At 32.2% G+C, this 27,097-nt stretch overlaps 1 long non-coding RNA gene across 7 annotated transcripts in view; it reads left to right on the top strand.

Moving 5' to 3' along the window:
• The window catches only part of LOC141539678 (uncharacterized), a 177,573-nt gene that overhangs the window by 77,170 nt on the left and 73,306 nt on the right, over positions 1–27,097 (top strand). The gene's annotated exons all lie outside the window — the stretch shown is intronic.

Below are 27,097 nucleotides of genomic sequence, written 5' to 3'. Positions count from 1 at the left end.
AATTAATAAAGTTATGCTCTGATCATGATTATCTTTCTTTTTTAAATTCAGAAGTAATGATGAACTATTCCTCCCCTATTCTTAATAATGCTGCTCCTTCTTATAAGACTAAACACATAGAGAAATCATGCTGAAAACCTATATATAGACAGAAAATAAGTAGATTTCTAATGAACACCACAATAAGATGTCAATAAGATTTCTCATTAGAAAACATTTATGTGAGAACATAATTATTAATTCTCGAGGAGATTGCAATTATTTATTTCTTGTATAGTCTCAGTAAATAACAAATGAGGTTTCTATTCATGAATTTATTTACATGCCATTCACTTTTGGAGGAGAGATAAGTGACTGAAGGGATGGTGCTGATAGAAGTAAAGTGAGGTAAACAATATAAAAAATGAAATTGCAAATGTTGAAGAAAAATTGTTCAAGTACATGATTTAGTACAACTACTAAATAGTGATTCAAAACAACTGATTTTCAATATACTTTCCTATATTGTTCTATTGACATTAGCTATGTAGTGACAAACCTGTCAGATGAGATTATGTGACCATTTAGCCAAAGTAATTTGTCTTCAAGTTTCTTGATAACAATATTCTGCTACAAATGATATATTTGTGATAGATCACCACACATCTAAACCATTAGTAAAAATGTATATGTATGTATGTATTATGTATGTATGCACACAGGTATAATTTCAAGGAATCAAACTGGTAGTCATAGGACTGGAAAAAAAACCTTGCAAGTCATTTGTTCAAAGTCTATTACATCTGAGTAAACTGAGGGCCTGGAACTTTAAATGACTTATTCAAGGTAATACTGGCACAAGGGATCAAAGTCAAGCTTTGGATTTCAATCCTCAAAGCCAAGGTTTTTAAAATCTAATTACAACAATCTTTCCATTGAAACACTTGGTAATCGAGCCATTGATATAGTGTATGTGAGTTATTGGTATTTAGATATTATTTTGTTTTCTACTTATATAAAATATTATTGTGGCAAAATTTCAATCAGAGACTACTTTTGCATCTCTCAGTATCTTCTGCCCAAACTTCCCCAATTCCCACATGCTTGTATTATTGAATTCTTTTTTATATCAAATTTAAATTAATTGGAAAATAAAATTTTAAAAAGTACATATTTCTCCTCAAACAACACACAACTGACTTAAAAAATAGAAATAACTTTTGGATGACCTGTGGCACTGTAGCTTCGCACTTAAACCCTTACTTCTTAGATTGTTTTATTATGTTATATTTTTGTCCTCAAGGGTACAAGAGGGCTCACCATTAATAATTGGTGCCTGAGCTAAAAACAGTGAGCATGGATAAGAACATTATAAATTTCATTCAAATAAATGAATAAGAACGTTAATAGGCCCTTAAATTCATGCATAATTTAAAAATATTTATCTATAGACCCAATGGCATATTTTCCAAAACAGAAAAAAATTACATCAAATTACCAGCTGTGAGCTTGAAAACTTGTCTTGAAAATAAATAGCAACCTAGTGAGAAAGTATGCAAAGGTAAAAAGATAACAAGCCATCAGTGAGGTTTCCAGAATTAAAATAATTATTCAGAAATTCCTTTCCTGAATCCATCCAGTTATTCTACTGCATTGTCTGCTAATGCTCTCTAAAGGGCAATTAGGCAAATACTTAGCAGCAACATAATAAAATAAAAAAGCTGTACTCTGCCCCTCAGAGAAAATAAACAATCTAACAAGGGAAAGAATAAGTAAGAGAAATAGCTGTGCCAGATCTATCCCCCAAAAATGAACATTAAAACCAACAGATAAAATAGCATAATTAGCTAAGATGTCAGAATCTACAGTCACTGTATTTTAATCTAGCAATATTGTAATGATATAGAATATTTTTACGGTCTCCTTATGACCTCTGTCATTACTTTCACTGAAAATAATGATGAGAAGCCAAGCATTGTACTAAGATATATTTCTAAGTTACTTATGATGAGGTGTTTGTGAATTGTTTGCATCATCTGCATATGTTCTCTTCCCCTCTCCTTTCTTCCCTACCTTTTGCCTCCTCTCCCCTGTCTTCTCCTCCCTTCTCCTCCACTCTCCTCTCCTTTCCATTCTTCTCCTTTCTTTTCCCTAATATATACAGTGAATATATTATTTTATATAGGATAAGATTTTTTTTCCTGCCCCATGATTTCCTATGAAACTGGTGACATAATGACATCTTATTCTAAAGACTATATTTCAAAACATATTCCATAGTGTACTGTGGAAAGGAATTTATACCACTTTTTAATGATATAAATAAATATATTCATATATGGATACATACACACATATACATATATATATGTCACTGATATATGTGTGTATGTGTATATAATATAGATATATTATATACATATATATAATGTTTTATATACAATAATATTTTTATAATTTTATAACAATGCATCCATAAATCATATATTATAAAGGCATGTAGATAAGATCTTATCTATATGTAGATAAGATATAGAAAGATAGATAGATGGATGGATGAATGGATAAATGAATGGATGAATGTGTAGGTGGGTAGGTAGGCAGGTAGGTAAGTAGATAGATGATAAATAGATAGTTTCAGTATTTTTAGAGACAAGGTAGTATAATATAAATAATTCTAGACTTAAAGTTAGGAGAAGTGGGTTTGGGTTTGAATCCTAGGACCTCTAATTATCAATAGCCAAGCCTTTCAAAAGACAAACCTTTCATCTTACCTATTTTTTAACTTGGTGGTGCTCTGGAAGCCTTAAAATGCTATGTAAAAATATGAGTTATAAAAAGTAAATAGATTTTTCTTCAATAAGGAGATATATAATTTGAATTGTTGTTCAATGTATTTGCTATTTATTAAACAGCTAGTATGGCCAAGCCACTGCACTGAGCACATGATAAATGATAGTTTTAGCCCTCAAGGTGGTTTTAATCTATTAGGAAATATAGGACAGGCATAAGTGGAAACATTAAAAATATAAGGTAAGTAAGAAAATACAGAATCATTGAATCTCAGAGTTTAAAGTCACTCTAGGAAATCATAGGCCAAACTGAATTTGAATAAGTATTCAATCTCTTGGATCTCAAATGAGCAGATGTAAAATCCAAGAAAATGGTTTAAGAAAATAGGAGTAAGGAGGAATTATGGAGGAATGCATTCTAGCCATTTTACATGCATTTATAGATTGAAGAGAGAAAAGGATAAAATTAAGTGGTTTGGCTGGCACATGTCTTGAGTGGAGTAGAATAATATGAAATAAATTAAGAAAGATAGATAAGAACATGATTATAGAGCTTAAATCCTAAGCTAAAGTATTTGGATTTATCCTAGAGGTAATAAGAAATTATTAAAGATTTCCAAGTGGGGAAGTGAGAGTAAAATCAGTGCATTGGGTGAATCATTTTGAAAGTTGCATGAAAAATTAACTGATGAATGAAGGATTTGGAATTGGGGTGACCATTAGAAGACCATTAAGGGACTATTAAAATAGTTCAAGAGAAAGTAATATAGATTGTATGAACCAAATACTATCATATAGTACTTTAAGATTTGTGAAGTATTTTATTTTACATATGCTAATTCAAATGTACTTGCAAAAAAAGAAGGGATAAAGATGCAAGAAACTGTGAAAATAGAGTTACAGGACTTAGTGCATGACTGGATGCAGAAATGATGGAGAGAGGAGAGTCAAAAATGATTCAAAGAGAATGAAAAAAAATTATTGATAGTCCAAAAAAAGACCAATACAGATTCAAGGGCATAAGGAAGGAATAAAGAAGGGTCTCTACTCTTTTACAATTGAAAGAAGGAGTAATGAATGAGTAAAGAAAAATGGTTTCAAGGGTAGAGGAAGTGAGATAAAGGATCCAGGACAGATCCTTCTAATATTTCAGTAAAGTAAAAGGCCACATCAAAAGGATAACCAGCTTTTTAAAGAGCTATGATAGATGGTGATAATAAGGAAATGAAAAATTAATAAAACTGTCATGTAATAAGTTTAGTTTAGATTGTATACAGCAACAACAAGATTATGTCATGATCAACTGTGATGGACATGGCTCTTTTCAACAATGTGGTGACCCAAGGCAATGTCAACAGACTTATGAGAGAAAGAGCCATCTGCATACACAGAGAGAAATATAGTATAGAAACTGAATATGCATCAAAGCATAGGCTTTTTTGCCTTTTGTTGTTGTTATTGTTTGTTTGCTTGGTTTTTTTCTTTCTCTTTTTTTCCTCTTGTGGCTTGATTTTTCTTGTGCAGCATGATGAATGTAGAAATAGGTTTAGAAGAATTATACATGATTAACCTATAGTAAATTGGAGTGAAAAAAACAGGAGACTATAGTCAAAAAAGAGAGTTTGAAAGCTCAATATTTTGAAGTTGGAGACAAATCAGTTGGATGGAGGAGTCTAAGATATCTGTCATCTTAAGGAGGAGAGAGAGGGAAAGGGAAAGAGAGGGAGAGGGAGAGAAAGGGGGAGAAAGAGAAAGGGGAGAAAGAGAAAGGAAAAGAGGGAGAGGAAAAGAGAAGGGGAAGAGGAAAAGGGAAGGGGAGAAAGAAAGAGAGGAGGACAGGGAGAAGAAGGGAGAAAAGGAGAGGTAGGTAGATATGGAGATGATAGATAATAGATATGATTGAGATAAAATCATGGAGGTAAATGGTATCAGTAGATTTGAGAAGGGTTGATTTGTGAAGATTGCGAACTTAGAAAAAGAAACTTTTTGTACTGTTTTCTGCTAGTACCAAGATATCCCCCATATTTTTCTTAGATCTTTAGCAAATTATAAATCTTTACCCTTTCAAAGATTAATATATTTTAATTTAATTTTTAACATTAGCTCCATTTTCATGGAAAATTCCCTTTGCACACTTGTGACAATACATAAACATCTCCAAGATATTTCTCTGAGGAGAAAAGACAATACTGCATGCTATCATTTTAAAAACCAGTTGTTTTTTTTCCCCTGAGTGAAGATAACCATAAATACATATGGACATAGATACATGTACAGCTAACAAATAAAATATACTTGGCAATCTGGAAAATAAAGAGAGCTGATATGCCCTCAGTAATATAACTAAGTTTTCAGTTTGAGGAAGAAGTAAATAAAGTTTTTTAAAGCTCATTATTTAGGGAGGAGAATCTACAACAGTTACTGTTAACAGAAACATGCTACCTCAGAATTTTAGAGTTGTTAGGGACTTCACAAATCATTTAATGCTGCCTGTAAGTGGTTTTCTGTTTATGTCTACTCTCAGAGGTGGTCATCTCCATTTTGCTTATTATTTTCCTGTTGTAAATAGTTTACTTCCTTCTGTAGCATCTAGTTCCACTTTTGTTCAGCTCTTTTTTGCTGGGATATTTCTCTTTGCATTAATTCAAAACTGTCTCAGCTTCCACTTTAACTCTTTGATTGTAGTTCTACCCTCTGAGCTTAAGTAGACCAAGGCAAACTGCAGTACCAGATAACAGCTCTTTAAACAGTTAAAAATGGTTGATTCATATGTCAGAAGAGTAACTTGGAAATAGTAAATATTCTCTTTTCCAGGATAATCGATTCTAGATCTTCATACCAGCTTTTGTGGGAAGGAATTTATACCATTTTCTAGTGATATAAATACAACATATATATATGAACTGACACATATGTGTGGTATATTTATATAAACATATCTATAGATTTTATAACAGAATATATATACATGTATCATATATTATATAGACATGCAGATAAGATAGAGAGACAGATAGATAGCTAGGTAGATATTTGATCTGTTTTAGCCTCATGAGATCTTTGTGAATTAATTAAATGACATGCTGCATTGTCATTCTGGAGTGGATAGAAATCTGAACTTGAAGTCAAACTGTGACATTGGACAAAGTTTATGACTATCAAGGGCTCTGTTTCAGTATCTGAAAGATAAAATAATTGAACAAGATTCTTTTTTGTCCAGCTCTAAATTTAGATTCCTATAACTACCTTTTTCAAGTTTTCTGATTTTGTAAGGGAGTACTATTTTAATATGTACTCTTTAAGAATACCCATCCACCAAGCTAGGATTTAACTAGATTCTCAGTTCTTTGAAGTCATAAAAATGAATGAAAGAAATACTTGTTGCTTTTCTTCTAGATATTATAAGTGCTGGGGCTAAAACACATTAGCGCAACATTCTCCCTCTTAAGGAGAGTGCATTCTGATAAAAGACGAGATCATATATACAGTGGCAAGAGAAGGGTGAATTTATAAGCAGGGTGAGCTGAAGTCATAAGGAAATAGAATGATTCAGTCTATCAATACCCAATAGGTTTATAAATTGTTGTTTCCATGAATCAAAACAGATGCAGTCCCTTCCATAAGTCTTGCCAAACATTACACATATCACTCCCATCTAGTTCCCTTGGTAAAGAGATTTCCCTTTTCTTGACATTCCCATAGCTCTTTGTCTGCATACCTCACTCTCTATCATATTATATTTTTTCATACATTATGTTCTCCCTTTTCCTGAATCCTACTAAAATGCAAATTTTTTGAGAGTCGGAACTGTGTTTTATCTATTTTTTATCCCTATGGACTAACTTAATGCTTTATCCTTGATAGGTTTTGAATAGATGCTGAAAATTTTGTTAAACTCATAAAATGTTAACATCCCCTTGCTCCTGAGCACTTTCAGGAGGACTTATCTGCTTAAAAGTCATGGCAAAGTATCATCAATCTATTTTATGAATTAGTAATATGACTAAGGCTCAATGCTAATTGCTGATAAAAAGATGGTAGTGGGAGAAGCAGTCTCCTCAAGAAGCTTATATTATAATGGAGGAGGCAATATTTATAAATAAAGACAGAGAAGATAAATACCTAAGAGAGGAAAGGTAATTTGTAAAGTAGTTAGCACTAGTAGTAAGAGAAACAGCAAGAATCTCATGGAGAGATTCATCTTCATGGAGAAGGTGAAACTTCAACAGAATTTCAATGAAAGAAGAATTTTATCTTTTGATCTAATTGCTGAAGAAGGCCTAGAGCACTTTTAAGTATTTTAGCTGAGGAATTTTTCAGTACCAATCTATCCCTGTCCATAATTCAAGTTTCTACAAACATAGGCATTGTTATTTGTTCTATTACTAAGCTTTCAGTTTTGATTCTTCTATTTCAGAGGCAATGCATGGACCAATTAAAAAGGATATGAATCACATAAATAATATTATGAATAAATAAATCTCATATTAAATTTACATGAATACATTTAGTCTTATGGATCAAAGTGAATCAGTTGTTTCAAGTGATATTAAAAAGAAGGAAGGCACAATTCAATGTGGTATATCAATGTCAGAAATACATTCACAGCTTATGAAAAATATAAACAGTTCATTGTCTAACATTTTCATAGACTATAATCTAAATGAACAAACAATACATTTGAATCTATATTACAAATTTAAAGTCTTAAAATTTCAGAGTTTTATTCAAACTAAAGAGCTTTGCAGATTTGATAAACATGCCATTTAAATCTCTTTCCTTTTCACTGGTATAAAAGTTGAGAGTGAAAGCTCTTTTCCTTTTTGGGGAAGAACACTAAGGAACTCCTTCAAGGAATATTTTGTAATCCTCAAAGACTGACACTCTAAGGCAACAAGAAATAAAAATGATTTATTTTGCTTCCTAAAATTTACTTAAGAGAAACTAGGACATAAAAATATTTTTGTTTCAAAGATGCAGAACTGTTGTATTTAACTACCAGATAACTTTTGTTTTCATAATGTTTTCATAATAATTGTTAAGATTATATTTATGAAGGAAACTATAGCCACTTCTACAATTCCAGAAAGGCTTAATCTAAGAGGTAAAATTAAAATTAGGGAAAATGAGACTATTTATAACGGGTCATTATGACTGAATAAAGATGATTATTGGTTCTGCTTAAAAAAGCTGTCATCTTATACAAAATAGATTAAATTGGATTACATTATATTTCTATTATACCAGAAAACCAAATTCAAAGTTTTTTAAAAATAGATGTCTAATATAACCTTTTCCATCTATTCCTAAATATTTCCAATTTTTGAAACTACTTTTGACATTAGTAAAATGTCATTTACCTTGAAATGCAAAGTGTATCCATAGAGTAAATGACCAAAAAGGCATAATTTATCTATTTCATCATACAATTTCAAAATTTACAATTGTTCTTTGGTGAAGGGTAGGGTTACTTACAATTTCAAGGCTTTTCCAAAGAGTAATCAATTTCAACTTAATACATTTTAGCCATTGCATATTTCCTCTTCCTTAAAGCAACAGCTTCTCTCTATTTTAGACTCTACTTTTTTTCTTCCATCATCAGTTTTCTAGCTCTATAAATCACTCTTCCATTTCCACCTACCTTTCTAAATCAGATAACTTTATAAAATGCTTTCCAATTCCTTCAAAATAATCCATGAATGACACCAACCTTGCACATATGTATTCTGTTGAGCAGGATTACTCAATGAATTACAATATTCTTTTTCTCAACTTTCCCCAATTATAAGTGAAACAAAGATGCAAAAAAGATAGGATGAATTGTTGTCCATTTAACAAGATCTCCAGGAAAAAATGTTGTTAAACCTAGAACTCCAATTTTCATATGAATTCTAGAAACCAACAATTCCTAGTAAATGGTACATTAAAAAGTAGATGACAGAACAAAAATTTTCCTTCACAAAAATCTTAAAGGCCACAAAATGTAGGGGAGTTGAAAGGAGGAAATTCTGTCATAATGTTAATAGACTTTTAAAACTAAAAGGGAATCTCAGAAATCATCTAGTTAAAGAAATTGAGGGAAAGATGAATATTTGAATTGAATAGACCTAATACTCATACTCATATAGTATTTTCCTTCCATTTGACATCAGTGCAACATCTGTATAACCACTTTGTAGAAGGGATTTCAATAGATTTTCAATTAACAGAACTGTTTGATCTTAGAATATTGTGGAAACATCTAATCCAACATCTTTATTTTATGGAGAGAAATGACATGATTTGTCTAAGATAAGAAAACTCATCAGTGGCAGAGAAAAAAATAACTGCCAGTTTATTGCTTTTCCCACTATACAACAAAACCAGACAGAGAAACAGAGAGAGATGTAGAGATATGGAGAGGGATACAGACACAGAGACAGACAGACACACAAACAGACAGAAAAAGAGGAGGAAAAGAAGGAAGGAATGAAGTAAAGATAAAATGAAGGAAGGAAGAAGAAGAGGAAAAGCAAAGGAGAGGAGGGGAAAGGAGAGGAGAGGGCCGAAGTTGGTAGAGAATCTTTGGAGTATATTGAGTAAGAAGTAACATAGTTGGACCTGTGCTTTGTAAAGATCACTTTGATCATTTTTGGATTGGAATGGGAAAATTTTTGTGTCAGGAAAACCAACCAGCAGTCTGATGCAGTCATCTAGATATGAGATGATATGTGTTGCTGACCAATCACAGTCCAATGTTTCTTTTGAACCTACAAGTTCCAAAGTTATACTTTCAGAAAATTTCTGTGCACTATAATTCCCTCTATATTTCATTACTGCCTCTAGCTATGTGAATACTATTTTTAAGGTAAGTGCTTATTTTTTCTGTCTGAGCCAACAGTTTAATAATGACACTTTTGGAAACGTGTCCAGTATTCATGTACAAAGAACCATTTGGTTCTTCAGTGAATAAAAATATATTATAAATAAGATAATACTCAGAAAAGTCAAGATATTAGTCCCTTTTAACATAAGACATTTAGTCTCTAACAAAAGCAGTATCATAGCATCAGCAAAGAAAGAAATAAACCTTCAAAGGAAATGAAAAGGGCATTGTAAGAAAAGAAATGACTTTTAAAAAGATGAAATGAGACATATAAAGGAAACAAATGTCCTATTTTATATTATTTTACTATTTTAAAAAATCATGATTTCATTATTAGGGTATTCCCCACAGTGACACAGAATACAACCTCTTCACGCCTTACCTGACCTTCATTAATCAGCAAAGCTGAAAATTACATTGACCAACCTCCTGGGGACCAGCCTTTCCCCAAAATGATCTAGATTTACCCATTCTCTGATGATATACATGCTATCCACACCAGGACTTTCTATCCCACTTTTTGTCATAGTCTTAAGAAATCAGAGTCACTCTGCATTACACTGAGATATTGTATTAGGATTTAAGGTTTAAAAATATATAGTTTAAACATAAACTGCATGAATTATTTAAACTGAAATCAATCAATTCTCTAAGTATTTTCAATCAAATTTTGGATAAAAATTCCCTTCTAAGTACAGATACACCAAACATTAGAATAAATGACCTCAATCATTTTTTATGTTGCTTTACCAAAGCTAGAATGGTGGTAGCACAGAACACAAACTCAGTTTCCAAATGCATCAATTGTCCATTATCCTTGCTGTACCATCATACATGTCTTTTTTATGACAGACTTCTTCCTATGTATATAACATACCTCACCTTCTGCAGATTATAAGAGCATTTAATGCACTTTTTATGTGTCAGGCTTGGCAGTTAAATGACACAGTGAAGGCACAGTACCTGGCCTGGAGTCAGAAAGACACATCTCCATGAATTTAAATCTATTCTCAGAGACTTACTAGCTGTGAGATCCTGAGCAAGTGACTGAGCCCTGTTTGCCTGAGTTTCCTCAGTCTTTTAAATGAGATGAAGAAAATAACAAGTCATTCTAGTATCTTTATTAAGAAAGCCCCAAGATGGGGGATTACAAAGAGTTGGAACTAGATGAAATGACTGAAGTGCAGAACAATATGTGCAAGATACTTTACTGAGTTCTGGGAATGCATTCAAAAATACAGACATAATACATATATGCATGCATATATAGTGTATGTATATGTATATGTGTATATACATGTCTGTGTGTGTATATATATATATATATATGTATATATATATATATATATATACATATATATATATATATATATACTGTCTCTGTGTGTGTACATACAAAAAAAAGACAGTCTTTACCCTCATGAAGCTTATATTCTAATGAACATCTTAAAAGGAACTGGAAAGGGAAAAGGTAAATAGGACCAGACAGAAAAATTCACAGTGTCCCTAGTGAAACTCAGAGAGCACCAAACATAGATAGCCTGGGGACTTCCTTAAATAATATTCCTGGCAAGAAATTCACCCATCTGAGGTGGGAGACCACAGGAGCAGAGGCAGGCATTAACATTGTGAGAAAGCTTCTGGAGTGACAGAAGTCTGGAGAGTCAGAAACTGAATTGGGAGAGAAATTGAGGGTTTTTTTATTTGTCTGTCATCCTTGCAAAAATATTTTACATATCACCTTCCTTTTTTCCTCAATGCACTGATGTTCAAGCTTTGTGGTTTAGCAATATTCTAATATTGAGAATCTTGTAGGCAGCCCTAAGGATCAAAACATTTTTCAACCAGTAGTGATGGCTGAAAAGGAATGTATTGGTCTTAAGGGACATTCAGGACCAAATCAGGCATAGGGCACTATTTCTCTGTATGTGTCTATAGGCAAGTTATTTAGCCCCTTTGGGTCCAAGAGAACACTTTAAGATCATGATTTATTAACTGTTTATCTTGCTGTTTCATTGGAGAGAATTTATATACTAGAAGTCCCACATACCAATAAAATAATTGTTAAAGTACTTCCTCTTCCTTCCACAAAAATCTTGATAATTCTTATTGGATTAAATAAATATATTAATCATGAAGCTATTGTGGTACCCAGGGTCATAAGTGTTAAGTGTCTGAGGTCAGATTTGAATTTATGTCCTCTTGACTTCAGGGCTGGTAATCTATCCACAATACCATCTAGCTTCCCCTTGAGTTCTTCCAAGTAGCAAAATATCTACCTTAATGGGGAATTCAACAGGAGAAAAATGAAAAAAAAAAAAAAGCACTCTAATGAAATGAGCAATGACTTTGTAGTCAAAATATCAAATGCCTTTCCCATTTACTATGTGTGTAACTAGGTTCAAGTTTTCTCACTCCTGTAGGGTCTTAGTTTCCTCATCCATAAAATAAGTAAATTAGATTACATAGTTTCTAGGGTTCCTTCTACTCCTATGTTTATGATCCTACAAAATTTCCTATTAGTAATTTACCTTACAGAAGAAGTTTAGTAAACTTCTATAAGTTAATATGTAGGTCACCCTAAGCTACTTAAGAATTGTTTTCTTTAAAAAAATAAAGTAGGATATAAAGGATTTCATGAATTTATATTTATTATATCATGGAAAGAAGTGATCCTTTAGTTCCAGTCAAAAATTTTATCCAGGATATAGGACTGTTGTGTTGTGATTCATTTTTAACTTCTGGTAGACCTGAAGATTACTGGAAATGCCACATAAATTTAGCTTTCTGTTTTTATTAGAAAATTTAAATCAATAAATTTTTAATGTCCCTACTTTACCTTTTAATATAAATCCAAGCTTTCACTAGGACTACAGAATAGAAATTTTGACAAGAGAAGAAAACATACTTTTGTTCTGATAATTTTTTTTCTGATAAAAAGGAAACTATTAATCTGTGGCAATATTAGAATCTAGAAACATATAATATAGTAATTGTATCAATGCATTTGAATAAAGTGTTACTAAATGCTAATATTTTAGAATTGGTTTTAAAAGGGATTCAATGTGACTGATATTTACTTATTTATATTTTAAGTTTTGGCACATAGTAAAACATAATGTGAGCTCTCAAACATTTTCTTTATTTCTAATTCCCTTTTGGAAAATATCTTCCCATATAATGATACCACACACACATGTGTATATGTGTATATACATACATACATACACACATGTATACTCTCTCTGTAGAAAACAGAGAGAAAGAATCAGAGAGCCAGACTCAGAGCCAACTAATGGATGGTAAAAAAATCATAAAGATGAAGAGAAAGATAGAAAAAGGGAGAAAAAGACAAAGACAGAAAAAGGAAGATGAAGAAGAAAGGAAGCAAGGAGGCAAGGAGGCAGGAGAGAATTTTTCCAGATGGTAAAATGTCTGACACAAACTATATAGAAGAAAACCAAAAGCTTTTTATTTGCAAGTCCATATTTTCCCGAATATCTTGGAACTTGACTTCACATATAAATAGCTAAGCTTTAATATCCCAAACCAATGGATTTCTAATGTACAAATACATAATTTTAATAATTAAAACATCTCTAACAAAACTATTAAATTTCTTTTGTCATTGTTAGAGTATTTCCAGATGTCCTTAAGTGAGTCACTTCATACATCATCTTTTTTTTTTCATCTGCATAATAAAAATAATATATACCACATATCAAATACAAGGAATCCTATGGGCTTGAATGGAATGATGGTTAAAAAGCACACTGATTTTCTAGAAAAGCAATATGTAAATAGTATAATGAAAACATGATTAAATACTAGCATTGCATGAATTGACATATGATCCTAAACCATATTAATCAAAGAATGATATATTGCTTACTAATTTGGAAGACTACAATCTAATAAATATGTAACTATATCAAATCATTATTTACCTTACCTCATCCATCCTCTCATAATTTCACAATTCATAGTAAGATTTTCTACCCGTTTCATAAAATATTCTAATGTTTAACTATCTATTAATGTCTATAATACTTAGTGCCTCATTCTTCTACCTCTAGATGTTCACAACTTTCTTACCTTAGCCTATTTCTGCTCTTCTTTCTCTGCTTTTTCTCTCTTTTTGATTTACTTCAAACTCTGGATTTTAATTATTACCTCTATAATTGAGGGTGGTATCCAAATCCCCTCTAACAAATCTCTTTTCTAAACTCCAGAGTTTTTTCCCAATGGAAATGGATACAATTGAGATTTATATAACACTTTAAAGCTTACAACTTTCCTACTATGCATCTTTCTTTGTGATTTTCACCCAATGAATATCACCAATGGAATCTTGACTCTCAGTTTTAAGGATTCCCAGAGGTTATTGTTAGGTTTGGCCTATCAGATATTACATGACAGAAATGATTCCATTTAAGCACTAATTAACCTGCTTATATACCAGGAAATTCTTATGTACTCAATAAATGCCTTTATTGGTTGTATTTAGGAATGCAAAGTTACGAACTATTAGCTTAACAATTTTCATCTAATCTGGGTGTCTAAGGGTAGCAGAAACTAATCACAGTGTGCATGTAGTTGATGGGGAAGTTGTTACAATTCAGGACAGCTGCCAATTGATTGACTACTGTTAAAAACTTCTTCAACTCAGTCCCCCTGAAGCAATCTAGTAGCAAGTATAAGGATCTAGGAGATCTGAGCTCTGCATTGAGGTGCCAGTCTAAAGTCATCAACATTTGGAGCAGGTTTCTTCTCTAATTAACCTCTGCTGTGTTACCTTACTATTTTCTAATAATTAATACAGTTAATCCCTTATATAGGAATAAAACTGGTTACAAAACAAAATTCTTTATATCAAAACCTACTACCCCTTTGACTTTCATTATAAGATTGGGGTTGATTTCTCCTTTCTGAATATGGTTAATGAAGTTTTTCTATTCTCCTACTTATAGTAATAGTCCCGAAACAATAGCCACATAAGGTGTCATTATTGTTATATAATTTATATCTATAAATAAGTGTGTAATTGCTACATGAGATAGTAAAAACCACAAATGCAATTCACATTCAAAAAAGATTGTGACAAGAAGTGGCTGGTTTGCTCAGGGAAGGCTTTGTGGAGAAAAGAGACTCCAAGCAGCAACTTAAGAATAGATAAAATTGGGGTAGGTAGAAGACAGAGAAATGAATATTTTAATTGAAAAGAACAATGCGAGTGACATCTTAAGAGTAGGCATTATCACAATATGCATCTAGATTTATCCAATTAAGGTAGAATATTTTGAGAATAAGTTAAGGATAATCATCAAAGAATAGAGCAAATTCAATTCAATCAAATCCAAGTAATAGGTAATGAAGTCATTGTTGGGTGTTTTGTTTTTTTTTTTTGTTTGTTTGTTTGTTTTTGTTTGTGTTTTGGTGGGGGAAGGGAAGGACAGCATGACCTGATAAAAATTTTTGTGGAAAGAACACCAGCCTGGCATGATAAATTCATGAGAAGCCTAGAATGCAGGAGATTGATATTAGGAAATTATTGCCAGAATCAAGCATGATATGCTTGATTTTATAGGATCTATTTTGTAGTACTATTAATAGGAGTACAAAAGGAACAAATATAAAAATAAAATTTCAAGGGAAAAGTGACAATGAAAATTAAATTCTGAAGTAAGAACTGACAAAGTATAAATATTGCCTAGATAAAAGTTTTGAAAATGGAAGAGTCAATGATGATTCTAAAGTATGATCCTAAGTGAAAGGAATAGTCATGGTCAGTCACTCAATAAAGATTTATTAAGTGCCTACAGAATGCCAGTTATTAGTGATTATTATTATTATTATTATTATTTTTTTTGCTCAGGCAATTGGGATTAAGTGACTTGTCCAGGGTCACACAGCTAGGAAACATTAAGTGTCTGAGACCAGATTTGAACTCGGGTCCTCCTGACTTCAGGGCTGGTCCTCTAGCCACTGTACCACCTAGCTGGTCCAAAGTGCCAGTTATTATGCTAAGTACTGGGGACACAAAAAAGGCAAAAGAGTTCCTGTCCTCAAGGAGATCAAAATCTAATGAGAGAGAGAATAAGGAAATAAATATATGCAAAGAAGCTGTATATTATAGGATATAATTAAAAGAAAGAAGGCTATAGAATTAAGAGATGTATAATAAGATGAGATTTTAGTTGGGAAGGAATTTAAAGGAAGACAGGGAAATCAAAAGGTTAGGATGAAGGTGGAGAACATTGCAGGCATAAGGGATAGCAAGACAAAGTTCTGGAACTAAGTCATGGTCATGGAATGTGCAGGCCTGTGTCACTGGACAGAGGAATACATGACTGAGACTAAGGTATAAGAAAGCTGGAAAGATAGAATGAGAATAAGTCAGGAAGGGTTTTGAATGCCAGGGAATCTTGAATTTGGTTCTGGAGGCATTAGAAAGTTATTGAATATTATTGGGAGGGTGGTTGAACTATATTTTGGACGGGAGAAAAGGGCTGTTCAAGAGATAGTACAAAGATGAAATGGATAATCCTAGCAACAGATTAGATAGGGGAAATAAGAGATAGTGAGGCATTGAGGATGATGTTTAATCTGTGATCCTGAGGGCTTACAAGGAGAATGTTGCCTTTAATATTGATAGGGAAAGAAAAGAAAGAGTTTAGGGGGAAGGATTATGATTTCATTTTGGGACATGTCAACACTACTTTGAGTTGTAGATATCTAAGAAACAGTAGAAGATGTAAGAGTGGTGACAAAGATAAATAGAAGAGAAACACAAAAGTCAAAAGGCTTTTTTTTTTCACAAGAAAACATATTTTGGATATGTAGAATTTGAAGTCATGATGAGATATCGAAGTGAATATAAATAATAAGCAGATGAAGATAATAACACTGAAGTTTAGGTGAGAAGATAGTAGAGGAGGTATAAGTGGTATCCCAAAAAATCTTAGTTAAAGTTTGTGTGAATTAAGATGTTTGGGTACTAAGACTTTTAGCATATGTTGTTTTTGAGTCAGCAAATAGATGGTTATAGACACAATGAGAATACATGAGTTATCAGAGGGATAGAGCACAGAAAGCAAAGAGCAAGCTTGGGCTTTGGGGAATGTCTACAAGTAGATAATTTGAAGAGGAAAAGGAACCAAAGGAAAAATCAGGAAAAAAATGAAGATAAAGGGGAAACTCAAGATAATAAAACTATTGTAGTAACCAAAGAAGGAAGGAACAGGTTGAAGAGTACAGGTAACCAGTGTTCAACACAATCAAAAAGCTTAAGAGAATGAAGAAGGAATAGAAATAGTTACATTTGTCAAGTCATCAGGAACTTCAAGGAACTTGATGATGAGAGACAGTAGCCAAATTAAAGAGATTTCAAGAAAGAGAGGCAAAGATGAAACTGAGGAAGACAAATCATTTCTTGATTTTGAAATTCTATCTTTGACAGTTAAATTTTACAAGTTGCCATAGTGATTCTGGTGTTCAATTGTTGCCTGTCATTTCCCTTTTAAACTGCAATCCTAATTTCTTTCTAGTAATCCTCATACTGGCTGTCTCTCGGAAAGGTCCTAAATTTAAATAGTAGAAATACCAGAAAAAAGAAACCATAATGTTTTAACAAAAAGAACTTTTATTCAAGATGATAAGGTCATATTTCTAGTAGGAAAGTGAAACCAAAGTAAAGGCACTGCCCAACTAATGAAAGGTTCTGTAATATATTTTTTTTTCAGGGTTGTTAGATAAGTTTTTTTCCCTATTGCTTATAACTTGAACTTGCTTATGAATTTTAGAAAATTATAAAAGTCACCAGATTATTATAGGATATTTTGTCAGTGTTTAGTGCATTCTATTAATTGAAAAATCAGTGTGTGTGTGTGTGTGTATATATATATAATACATATAATAGGATAATAATAAAAATAGGCATCGGAAATTTTTTTTCCAACCAGAGGATGTTATACTTAAAATTCTCCTTTCTTAGTTATTAATTCAGAGTTTTAAACTGTCATAGATACTGAGCTTTTGTAGTAGCAACATGTTAATGCATTTTCCCAAAAGTATTATACCTCAAAAACTCTACAAATTTGATATGTCATTTCAAAAACAGTGAGCAGTCAACATTTAAGATAATCTAAAAGTCTTTAAGAGTTTCTTAAAGATTGAGAGAATCTGAAGCCAAATTTATAACCTACATTATTAGGCTTCTGAGAGGTATTCAAATTAAATACCTAAGCGTGTACACTTTATTTATTTTATTTTTTTAAATACTCATCAGTAAAGATTGGGAATACAACAATTCTATACCCATTTCAAGTCACTTATACAGGGGTGAACACATAATAAAAGTGACACTCTGTATATACTTAATATATCAGAGCAGGTGTTAGATGGCAAAGAAGGGTAAGGATTTATTCATAAGGTTGGTAAAAAAAAAAGTGCTTAAAATACATTGTTAGAAATTGAACATTAAATAAAATATTTCCTGGGAAATGATTACAAAGGAAAGGCCAGACTAAGTAGAAACAATAAGTCCAATATATGAGCTCAGTTTGAGCAAAATACCAGGCTAGCTGGGAGACGAAGAAATGCCTATAAACAGTGATGGATTTTTCCTGACTGTGAATATAGTCATTATTTAAAGATCGGCTGTTATATCAAAGCAAGCTGAGAAAATGTCAGCTACAGAATAGAAAGGTTGGAAAGAACCCAATAAGTTCACTTGTTCAACATCCTATTTCAAGGAAGGAATCATAACACATATGAGTATCTATCCTGTTCTCTAAAAATCCACAGTCTAATAACTCTTATTTTCAAGGATATCTAACCCAAATCCATCTTGCTTCAATTTTCTCTTCTTTTTCAAGTGAAAATGGAGAGTGACTGACTTCTATCTTCCAAAAAAAAAAAAAAAAAAAAAAAAAAAAACCCAAACTCCAAACCCTTTTCTTTGTTACATTACTCCTCAGACTTTTTCTCACTGTATCTGGGTGACTAGGGAAGCTATCATTTTTCTTCTGTAGCTGGCCTTCTAACCCTTAGGGAGGAAAAATCAACTTCACGTTAACAATGAGAGAAAGGCACATTTAAACATCAATGTGACTGAAAGTAATCTAAAGTTCAAATTGGCATGGTTATTAGCATACAGTATTTTCTAAAGGACTACATAACATTAACATAAATGAAAATAAGAAATTGTGATAGAAATTTGACCTGTTTTTGTTCATGGAATCTACTATTGCGAACAGTTCAATGATAGCAAGTAGTTATATTCAAAAGATTATTTTATAAAGTCATCTGAATTTTAGTTAACTGGTTCTTATTATGTCAATACATGATTTACTTCAAATTTGGAAGTTAAGTCTTCACAAAGTAATATGAAGTGTTAGTTATTTGTAGCCAATCTCTTTTGTGTTATTCTTATTTTGCATTTCTTTTCTATTTAATTTGAGGAGAATGGGAATTAGAGTACTTAAAGATGAATGGCTTAAAGGTCTGTCAAGTAACATTTAAAACAAGAAGTGTTGATTAAGCTATGTTATTCTGTTTGTTTGGTCCGAACTGTAATATAAAAATTACATTTAATGGCACATTAAGTAGGCATTTAAAAGGGGAGCAAAAGGAAAATACAGAAACATCAGACCACTTGACAAGGATTAAGGGGATTAAGACCTTTCCCTCCCTACCCACCTCCATAATGCTGAATATTGTGGTTCTCAGCTAAGAAAATTCTAGTTTAAATTCTGAGTTGTGAACAAGCTTGTGGTCATTCATGACAAAAGAACTGAAACCCACATCATATTTTTATTATCCATAATACCTAATGTTGCTAATTATCCTATAGCATTATTTGTCAGTGGAACATAGAATTAGAAACTGAATTAAAACAGAGAATCAAACATTTTTATGATAAGGAATAATACCTGTACTAATCAAAAGTTCCATTTGGAAAGAACAAAAGCACCATATTTGATTCATTTCTGTAGAAAAGAAGAAAGACAGAATCATAACAAGTGATGAACAAGTGGGGTTTTGGCAGGGACACCAGATTTAGAGTATTTAAAATCTTTTAGCTGATTAGAAATAACAATTTAGCACCTAGTTAGCTAGAAAAATAAGTTAAAATAGTAATTTCCCTTGAGTTAGTAGGAGTGAGGTTAAGTTTCCCTACTTCCCCACTCTATCCTACTCTCTCTTTTACTCATATGAGAACACATGAATGTTCCCTGAGCAGGATTTGTGGTACTTATAATAAGCACACAAATTTCCAGTTAGAACCATGGTGGGGATGAAATTATGGACAACATGATTGTGTAGTAAAGTGATTTCTAAGTTTCCTAATTTTGATTTAGTCACCTAATGTAGATTTAGTTTCCAGGAGGCAGCACAATACAGAGGAAGAGCCATGATTCTAAAGTCAAAGGACTTGGATTCAAATCCTTCCTCTGACTCATGTGGAATTTGGTAAGTTACTTAATTTCCCAGGCCTTTGGTTTCTTAAACTTTGAAAGGAAGAATTCTTTAAAAGAAAGGTCTCATGTCCATTGTGCCTTTTTAGCTACAATTTTATTTTTTCCTCTTCTTTTTTTTTCTTTTTTTCTCAAATACATGTCAGAGATTCTTTAACATTAATGTTTTAAAATTATGAGTTATAAATTCTCTCCCTCCTTTCTGTCCCACTGCCATCCTTGAGAAAGTAAGAAATTTTATATAGTTTATCCATTAGCAATATTTCCATATTAGTGACATTGCAAAGGAAAAATATAATCAAATAAAAATAAAAATAAAGTTTTATAAAAATATATGCCTTTGGTCAACATTTAGATTCTATAAGTTCTTCCTCTAGAGATGGATGGTATTTTTTCATTGTAAGTCCTTCAAAATTATCTTGGAATGTTGCTGAGAATAGCTAAGTAATTTACAATTGATCATCATATAATTTTGCTGTTATTGTGTACAATGTTCTCCTGGTTCTGGTTCATTTTTTAATCACTTTATATGTCCTTCCAATATTTTTTTTCTGAAAACATCCTGCCTTTTCTTATAGCACAATAGTAATCCATCACAATCATATCCACAACTTGTTCAGCCATTCCCCAACTGATAGACATCCCTTCAATTTCCAAAACTTTTCTACTACAAAAAAGAGATGCTATAAATATTTTGTACATATAAATTCTTTCTTTTTTTCTCTGATTTCTTTGGGATGCAAACTTAGTAGTGGTGTTGCCATGTCAAAGTTTACATATAGTTTTATAACTGTATCTGCCAAATTACTATCTAGAACGAGAACTAGAATCCAAATGTTTATCTAGCATAGAACAGTTCACAATTTTACCAATATTACAATTGTGTCACAGTTTTTATATACTCCCTCCGATATTTGTCATTTTCTTTTTCTTTCATATTAGCCAATTTGATTAGCTATATATTTTTCTCCTATAACTTTTTATATTTCTGCTCATGCTGTTTGCTCTGTCTGTGATTCCCCTTTCTTTTCCTCTACAATGGGCAGCTAGTTTGCCTCATGGATAGAGAGCTGAGCCTGAGATCAGGAAGACCAGTTCAAATCCAGTCTTAGAAACTTACCAGCTGTGTGATCCTGGGCATATAATCTCTGCCTCAGTTTCCTTAGCTGGGGGATAATGATAACATTTTTCTTGCAAGATTGTTGTGAGAGTCAAGTGGTGTAATAAGTGCTTAGCACAGTGCCTGACACATAATAAGTGTGATATAAACTCTATCTACTATAACTATATCTTTTTATATATATATATATATATATATATATATATATATATATATATATATATATATACATACATACATATATCCCTCAGGATATGAACCAAATCAAAGCAGTTTTTCAAAACCATATCCTGAATTTGCCAACTAATCCCAAAATGCCTTGTGACACTTCTATTGTTATCTAATTATTTAATCTTATATGATTATTTTGTGTGTTGTCTCTTCAAGAAAACTACAAATTCCTTGAGGGCAAGAGACATCCCAAGGGATCATGATACTCCAAACTGAAAAGGACTTTGTAAGTCATGAAAGTACACATCTCCGTGGTTGTGACTTCTCCAAGATCATACAAACATTGAGAAAGCCAGAATCCAAAGCTAAATCCTCTGAAACTAAATCTCAGTTCCATTTCTATATCATGCTGCTATTTGTACCTCTTCATGACTTCTATAGGCTGTAGTATAATCTCTTAGGAGAGATATTCAATAAATATTGATTTGTCTGTCTTTCACAAATATTAGCAAATGCTACCTAACCAAGAAGGCCACTTTGTTTTATGAAAACTGAAGATATATCAGTGTGGATAAAGCTGAGGGGGAAAATTAATGAGAAATTGGGTTTATATTTCTGTGCAGGATATTGCAAATTCTAATAGTGGTGGATAGAATTTTGATGACAATAACCAACATTTTCATTGGAGCTTAAAGCTTTCAAAGCACCATCATATATATTATTTTTCTTTATTCACAATAACCCTGTAAAGTAGGTGAGAGACAAATTACTTTTCCTCTTTTGAATCTGAAGGAATTAGGCACTTAGAAATCACAGGTTTTAGAGCTAGAAGATACTGTTAATATTGTTTCATTTTGCACATGGGAAAACTGAATTCTATAGAAGTTAGGTGATAGACCCAAGATGACACAAGTGATATTTTGACTTAGGTTTTTAATTCCAAACTCTGACAATTTTTCTCCAAGTGGATTTATGGATTTTAATTATTGTTAAATTTAGAAGGTGAAATTCACAATCTCTAGGTTAAAACTCTCAAGGTGCATATGTTTTAAGTTGAGAAAAGATAAGAAGGAGAGAGAGATTGTATACAAATTGGTTTTGATGCTCAGGAGGGAAAGGGTTCTGGATGTCCAATTCAGAAATTTTAGGTTGTGGGACCAGAAGATTGATATTAGCAGTGATTCTCTGAGGGCTCTCTACATTATGCTATCTGAAAGCCAGAGATTAGTGCAACCATGGTGAACTGTACAGCACCACTGACTGGCAACGGAAAAGAACCAGGTCTGGGAAAAAGTAGCAGGTGTCAAAATAAAAGGTTAGGCTTTGTGCCTGGGGACCCATCTGTCAGGGAAAAAATGTAATAAGATAATTAACGTATTTCTTTATATTGCTCATGACTAACATGTATTACATAAAATGCTTAGTAAATTTTTCTATACATGATCACTCAAAATTTAACTTGCTTTCATTAATCATTCAAAAATAGAAAAAAAGACAATATAAAATATCATATATCAATCTATGTTTCATTCCTTATTTATTTCTCAACAAATTAAAAATAGTTATTATAATATCTTGACCATCTCTGGATGAGAGTATATGAATTCCGTATAATTCAGTTTTTTTACATGAGAAGGTACCCTTTTGGGGAGGAGGACAGTGTCTTTCATGCACTTAGAATGCTTAATCTTTATGGAATGAAATACAATAATTAACTAATTAAACATGGTATAATTATAGAGGGAAATCAAAATTTAGAAATGCAAGTGATGTATTTTGCATCATCTTTAAATATTTTGTTCACAACCTTGTCATTATTAGAGTCTTCATTTTCACTTGGTGACTAATCCTCACTCCTTGACAATTTATTTTTTATTTTTATTTTTTTTTTACTTTTTCACAACTTCTGCTTTACAATCTGCTTAAACCTAGAGTCTGTTTTAGCTTTAATACACAACAGTGACTTTTAAAAAAAGAAATCATCTTTTCAAAGGAAAATGCATTTAAGGAAAATGCATTTAAGAGTGATCTTTCCCAGGAATATGATAAAAAGAACAGGATTTAATTCAGTTTGTTATTTTATTTAAAAATTATCAATTTTTCTTTGCATTGCTCCATGAATAAAATGAGAGAAATGCTTGCAATTAATATATTTTTATTAAGTTACCCTACTTAACACCCTCCAGTATTTCAGTATTAAGTTATTCCACTTAACACCTTTCAATACCACTCTTGAAATTGTGAGGAGAAATAGAACAGGTAATTCAACAGGAATTTATGTAATATGATATTCACGGGAAAATGTAGGTTCTTTGTTTGAAGTAAACACAGCCCAAACTTCTACTTTCCTGACAAATGGTTCTTCCTGTGTTGATGGAATAAATGCAATTTAAGAGAAAAAAAATCTGTTTGGAATAAATAGAGAATCCTTTAAAGAGGTCTATATAGTAAGCCATTGATTGAATCTCTTTATGCAGTAGCAGAATTTGCTTCATCATCACTGATTCCTCCCCATTAGAAGGATGTTGGAGCTAACCTTGAGCTAATGATTTTTTTCAGCCTCTTCTCCTAGCCACTAATGGTTATTACAGTCATAAACTGTCTCCTAATGTTCATCCTAAATTCTGCTGGCTACAGCACAACTATAATATAATGTTAGCAGTTAAAACATGAATAAAGGAATGCAAACAAAAACACATACTTTGAATATCCCCTCCCCAGTAGTGTGACAGTGTGATTCCCAGATTGCCTTTGAATTTTAATTATAATTAATAGCTTTATAAAGCCTATTGCACACCTGCCTTCAATTCTTGGTCCAGGTTTGCTTGGGCACTGTTACCACTTTTGCTGTGCATTGAACATGTCCGTCCCCTTCAGAATTATTGGTGCTACTGATCTGCAGCTTTTGCTATCTAGTTGATATTGTAAATGCATCAGGCTGGAGAAGTGCCTCACTTACCATTCTGTACAGCTCCCATCCACCATTCTAAGAAATGCTACATAATAAAAATAACAATTTCAACCACAAGTCAAAATGCCATTCAATTGTGGGAAGAACCCGCCCAAATAATACATCAGACTCAAGGTACATATTCCTTTCCTTCTTGGCAGTTATCATTATCCATTATGAACCCACTATTTCAGAGTACAGATCCCAACCTTCCTGTGGACACAAAATATAGAGAGAGAGTTTGAAAAGAGGAGTCAATCCTGACTTCTTTTTTTCTCTCTTTGTTATAATACCTAAGAAAAGTTTTTATTTTGTTTTGTTTTGTTTTTTTCTTTTGAGGGGTGGCAAATCACTTCAGTTATTTTGTGTTAAATGTTCTTCATATGCCTTGCCTATTGAAGAAGAAAGTTGATTTTGAAAGTAGACAACAGTGGCATGAAAGGATCAAATATATAAACTAGCCTTCCTTCAGAGGAACATGTTTGTCCATACAAACATTTCATTCAATTCAACAAGAACCTATCTATGTGTAGGGTAAGTATCTATTAGGCAAAGCTCTGGGGAAATAAATCAAACATGAAATACTTGCTGACCTCAAAGAGCTTACATTCCACTTAGGGAAAACAATTTATACCAGGTTGAGTACACATAAAATATATACAAGGGAAATGCAAATTTGGAAGGGACTAAACAAATATGTTAAGATCAGGAAAGGTGTGGTGAAAGTTTTATTTAAACTGATTCACTTAACACTGCCTAGCTGTGTGACCTTAGGCAAGTCACTTAACCCCAATTGCCATATATATATATATATATATATATATATATATATATATATATATATATATATATATATATGTGTATGTATGTATAAACTGAGTCGTGGAGGCAGCTAAATGACAGATTGGATAGAACACTGGTCCTAGAGTCAGGAGGACCTGAGTTCAAATCTGCCTTCAGACCCTTAACACTTTCTAGCCATATGACCTTGGGGAAGTCACTTCATTCCAATTACTAGCAGAAAAGAAAGAAAGAAAAAAAAGAAGACAAATTGAATCTTGAAGGGAGTCAGAGATTGCAGTAGGTAACAATGAGGAAGCAGAGAATTCCAGGCATGGAGAACTATCTATCATATATATAGACATAGATATATATGATACCATTCTGAAAAGGTAGAGAAGAGCCATTTTGTGGAGGTTTTAAAATGTAAAACCAAGAAGTTTGTCTTTTATACTAGAGGCAATAGAAAACTGCAGAAACCATTTTCAATTCTTAAAATAGTCTGTACCTCAACTTTTGAAGTTCTTTGGATTTTGTTCATCATGATTGCCTTTAGTTCTAGTTAGTTTAAGCCAGTGGGAAAGATTTTAATTTGTCCTATTTATTTGGTCCAGCCTAGTAGGCAAATGATAATTTTCCTGATTACTTTAGGTAATTGTTTTCACACTAAGGAGATGGTCAGTTTTAAATCTGGGCCAAAAGGAAGCTACCCAAGTACAACTTTGTGCACACAAACTAGCTCTTGGAAATCTTCAATTACTTTCATGTTCTATAGTTTCCAAATCCCCAAGTATGCGCCCTATCAAAATAAACTGTATTTTTGGCATCAAACATTATGCAAGCAGCCGAGTGTATTTACATTACTTTAACAGATAAGAGGCCTATATCTGACTATTCCTGAGGCTCACAGTTTTATTTATAACATCTCACCTACTTTTGAAAAGCAGCTGCTAAGGAAACATTTGATTCAGTGAAGTTCCCTAGATTGAATAAGTCAAAGTAAGTACTCTGGATATGATAATGGGGAGGAAAAACAACACAAAAGGAACACACACCGGCACACAAATGGAAAAGCATAGAATAATGAAGAAGCAAAAAGTTAATGAGTTGGGGCAAGAATGATAAAACATTGTGAAAGGAAAGAAAATTTTGCTGAAAGGTAAGGATGGAAGGAATGAGAAATGAGAAAAAGCAATGGCAAAAAAAAATACCAATCCATTTTCAGGATAAAGCTCGGAATCAGAGGAAGGAAAATGGCAATGGGTAATATGGAAAAAATGCAATAGCAACATAGCAAAATGCCTGGTACATATGAGTGTTATATCAATGGTTATTCTAGTCCCTTTCTGGTGAAAGTGACATTTTTTTTAAAAAAGAGAAAAATATAGATTATGTAATTGTGCTCATCTCCTATTACTTCACTATGTATTCCTCTAGGGAAAAAATGCTACAGACTAGTTTATGGTACTAAGGGAAGAAAATTTTAAAAAAAGGAAACATTTTCAATGAAGAATAAAAGTTAATGAACCCAGCTGTTATTGAATCTAATACAATTAAATCCGATTTTTTAAAAGGTAGGTCAGAATAGGTTATTCCCCTTTTATATTCCCAGTGTCTCATAATAGATAATGCTACACATTTTATAAATTATCAAGCACTTTTTTACATGAATCAGAAAACTCTGCATGCAATGAAAATTTCATGAAAATTGAGAACACACGAAGGCATTCTTATTTATTTTACTTTTTTGGATAGAAGGAATGGCGTTTATTGTATGTTAATAGTTTTATGAGGAGAAACTAAATTACAATTATTCTTGAAGGGTATTTCTTCTATACTACCAGTTTAGAAAGATTTTTGCAATTCTGTCCCCTATAGTCAGTCTTTCACATACATGTGGATGCTCAAAGGTTCCTCTTTGGGGCTTTAAACCCTTACTGAATTAGATTAAATTCATAGCCT

The sequence above is a fragment of the Sminthopsis crassicaudata genome, chromosome 4, assembly GCF_048593235.1.
Source record: "Sminthopsis crassicaudata isolate SCR6 chromosome 4, ASM4859323v1, whole genome shotgun sequence".
In the NCBI taxonomy this organism is placed as follows: domain Eukaryota; kingdom Metazoa; phylum Chordata; class Mammalia; order Dasyuromorphia; family Dasyuridae; genus Sminthopsis; species Sminthopsis crassicaudata.
Note: the sequence above shows the minus strand (reverse complement) of the source record. Positions and strands in the feature narration are given on the sequence as shown.